This window comes from Frankliniella occidentalis, unplaced genomic scaffold (assembly GCF_000697945.3).
Source record: "Frankliniella occidentalis isolate FOCC.00 unplaced genomic scaffold, Focc_3.1 Scaffold303, whole genome shotgun sequence".
In the NCBI taxonomy this organism is placed as follows: Eukaryota; Metazoa; Arthropoda; class Insecta; order Thysanoptera; family Thripidae; genus Frankliniella; species Frankliniella occidentalis.
Window position 1 is genome coordinate 407,307 of NW_026267428.1, and position 3,836 is coordinate 411,142.

General features: G+C 55.9%; 1 protein-coding gene across 5 annotated transcripts in view; it reads left to right on the forward strand.

Annotated features, from left to right (window-relative positions):
* LOC113208425 (elongation of very long chain fatty acids protein AAEL008004) overlaps window positions 1–3,836 on the forward strand; it is a 52,323-nt gene that overhangs the window by 19,871 nt on the left and 28,616 nt on the right. For 3 of the 5 annotated variants that reach the window (XM_026425397.2, XM_026425394.2, XM_052273796.1), the window contains exon 1: window positions 1–132. The exons of the other annotated variants lie outside the window; for them this stretch is intronic. The gene's annotated coding sequence lies outside the window, so the exon portion shown is untranslated. The remainder of the gene's footprint in view (window positions 133–3,836) is intronic. 5 annotated transcript variants of the gene reach the window in all.

Consider the following 3,836-nt stretch of genomic DNA (forward strand, 5'->3'; position numbering starts at 1 on the left):
AGCCCTCTCGGTGGACTGTTGTTAACCTCACTTTCCCGTGTCCCGGTCGTCGCTGCGGCCGAGGAGTGCCAACGTCAACGCGAGTGTCTTCTGCTACGGGTGGCCTGGCTAGCGACCGCCGCCGGCTGACGGGTGAGTGTCGCTCGGGTGTGACTTTTGTGGCGGCGGAGGAGGCGCCGAGTTCCGACAAGACCCATTGTCCGATTTTTGTTTCTGGTGCCTTGTTTTGAGGGGCCTTGAGCTCGGGCGTTGTTTATATCCGAGCTCAGGGAAGTAATTGTTCCGCGAGAGTTTTCGGGCTGTCTGCTGCTGCTGCTGCTGCGCCGAAAGCAAAGAGTGGGAAACTGTGGTCGTCTTGATTCTTTTTTAACCGTGTCTTTTGGGCGCCATGGGCATTAACAAGGTCGTGGGCGTGCACCGCACGGCGCGGTCCCTACACTGTGAAGAAGGCTGCAGCGCCGCAGGAGCCGCAAATGTTCGACAGCTTGGACTGCCCCGCCCCCTGCTGATGCGAGTAGAGTAGTAGGTGCGGTGGCCCCCCGACCGACACTTGTAGCCGCGAGTGTACGTCGTGCGTGACGCTGCCCGGGCTCGCGGTGGTGGTGGGCGGGTGGGTAGTGAATGCAGCCGCCCGACAAACTCGCCACGCCAGTAGAGACACCCACCCGATATAAGTTTAGCTACGACGCGGGTTCGCAGAAATAATGATTATTTTTCGCGAAGGTGATAAAGATAAAGGTGCGTGTATGGAGAAGAGGCAATGGCCATCGCACGGGAGATGTATCCCCGCGGACAGGTATTTAACTCTGCGTAGGGGGGGGGGGGCGGAGGGGGACAGCGCCCCATAGACGGACGGGCACGCGCCGCGCCCGCGAGGTCGCGGGGGAGGGGCTCGCGGAGGTCACTATCTTCTCTTGTTATCACGACGGTAAAAGCATCTCTCTCGCCAATCTCAACGTCTTAGAGATTTGTCTGAAAAAAAAGAAAACAGTAAGGGGGAGTATGTTGCCCTCCGGTAGGGACAGTCGTGGGGGTCGAAAAAGTTCCCCGTGACTTGTGACTTGTTGATCGAGCCTTTATATTCATTTCGCTCAGGGGAACTCCTGCCGGCGGCGCGGCCCTGCTGGCGCGTTGCGTGATGAGCAGCAATCGTTTTATTACCGATTTGGAAGGATTATTTCACAGCGAGGCGCGGCGGCGCCTGCCGGGCTGATTAGGAAAACCGACAGGCCTTTTTGTCCGATGAAAAGGACCGGCGGCGTCGGCGGACCCGCGTGAAAAAAAAAAGGCTCGTTTTCTCTGGAGCGGGATGAGCAAACAGGTGGCAGCACCCTTGGCGATATGGCGGTACACTGTTAAATTCGTTAAACATCGTATCGCGGTTTGCAAAACTGTTTTGCAATTTGCGTCTGGGATTATAGCCGCGGACTTTGCACGAATCCTGTGCGAATAAGGTTTGGACGTATACCATAGAGGTATGTCGAGGGAAATTCAAAATTGAGGAAGTAATACGTCGCGTGTGTTGTTCAAAAGTTACTCTCGCCTTTACACGCAGCGCCGACTAAGTACCCTGCACCCTGCTATGGTGCTTTTCCGCGTCAGGTGTGTCCGAGACATTGAGACCTCGATAGTGTTCGTGAATTAATTCTGTCGTGTGACAAGGATGCGCGCGCCGCATAAGTTTGAATGGGTCCTTGGGAACGCTTGCTCTATTGGTAGAGAGTGGGAGAGAGATGGAGAGAGAGAGAGTGTGTGTGAGTGAGTGTGCGGCAGGCAAAGCGCGTGGTGAAACTAGGCCGAAAAGCAAACGTGTTAAAAATCCTTGCGACATGTCAACGCACCGCTGCGCGACCTTCAATTCGGACCCGGCTGCCGCCGCCGCTACCGCCGCGGGTGCAGTCGTGTGTGTGTGTGTGTGAGGGAGAGAGAAAGAGAGAAGGGGGAGAAGGAGAAGTATCCTTAGTATACGTTCAGAAAGCAAAAGCTGCAGGCTGTAACCCTCTCTCCCTCTCTGTCTTCGCCGGTCTTCGCTTTTTAATGAGGCGGTCGTCAAAGTCTGGCACGGGAAGTAAAGTGATGCACATGAGGAGTATATGATCTCCATACCGTCGGTTTTGTGGCGCGTAATTTAAAATTCGTGTGTCTTATTTTCGGGCCACGCGTCGCCGCGCGTCTGGCCCCATATTATAAAACTACGCTTGTTTTGTAAACCAGTGAGTGGTTTTGCCTATATAGTTGGGGAACAAGAAAACTACAAAAAAGCAGCAGGCAGGGGCACTTTGTGGTCAGCGCAGTCCAGCCACCCCCCACTCCGTATCGTCCTGTCTCCCCTTTCCCCCAACCTACACGCCGCCCCCTCTCCCTTCCCCATACTCCCCACGCTACTTCGTTAGAAAAGCTGTCTATCATTTGATGTTTACTCGTCAAAAATTCGTTGTTAATTACCTGCATTATGTTTTTGTAGTTTTTGGTAAAGTGAAGTACTTGGTTGTTTGTGGCTTGCTTCCTGTGTGTCCTCTTGACGGCCGTGCAAAATGTCGACAGAAGGCGCGCACGGCGGGCTAAAAGCAACGCTAGTGTTTCCCCCATATTTTCTTTGCTTTTTTTTTCTTCCTTTCTTTTACGTTTTTGCTTTGTTTTTCCGAACGTCTTACTGTCCACTCCCACTTTGCTGCCGAACATCACACACAAGTGAGCCGGTCACGTTGCTAGCGGCGCCACGGCGGGGCGCTCCCGGAGGGCTGTGCATTGTGCAGCACGTCCGGTGTGTTTGTTTACTATCGGAAATGTATTTATCGGTGCGTCGTGATTACACGGGGTGCGGGGCGGGGCGGGGCAAGGCCCGGCGTGCCGCCGCTGCTATCTCCGGTGTTAATCTCCTCTTGTGTTATTGGCGATGTCATTTGGGCTCGGGCCCCCGTGACGGGCGGCGTGATGCTTTCCCCCCCTGGGGGAGGACTTGGGGGTTGGGGTTAGAGCTGGGGATTATGAGGGCTGAACTACAAAGGCGGCTGTGCACAAACCACGTGACTTTGGGAGGGGGCGATCCAAATATTATAGCGTTTTAAAAGAATCAGTACGCGGTCATTATTGGAGTCATTAGAGACCCCATGCAATTTTAACCCCGGGGTAAAAAATCATGGGGCTCCTCGAGAATTCCAATGACCGCCCTCATCATAATATTTTGACCCCCTCCAAAAGTCAGTTGGTTTGTGCACAGGCCCTAAAGCGGCTCGGCGGCTGGAAAGAAAGTATAATCTTCTTGTCGCCGCCGTCGCGCGCACCTGATCCCGAAGTCACGACGAGCCGCCGCGAATGAATCGAAATGAATGAATGAATGAATGAATGTGTCCCGGAACGCGGCGCAGTCTTGGTGCGTTTTGGGTGCAGCCGGGGAGTGCAAGTCTTGTCACTGTCCTGTGGCGTGTGTGTCTGTGTGAGTGTGTGTGTGTCTGTCGGGCGGGTGGGGCAGACCTGCCTGCAGCGCTGTGTGGATGCGAATCGATGTGCACGCGCGCTTGTCTTTCTCTCCGCTGCTGGTCCGCGCGGCGGCGAGCACGTCATCGCGTGTGCTACTCGCGCGCGCCCGCCTCCGAAACGGACGGCGGCGGCGGCAAGCGGCGGCCTCCGCCTCCGGCCGCCCCCTTCCCCCGGCGCGGGAGGGTCCGGCCGCGGGGGAGTGTTCGGACGCCGTCCCGGAGGGAGGTAGGGGAATGCCCCCGGCCGCCGTGTGGCGGCATGGCGGGGGGTATTGATTGGTTTGAAATTCGCCGTGTGGGTGGCTCCGCGGTGTGTTATGGGCTGGCGTCCACTTTATTCATTATTTCGTTCCCCTC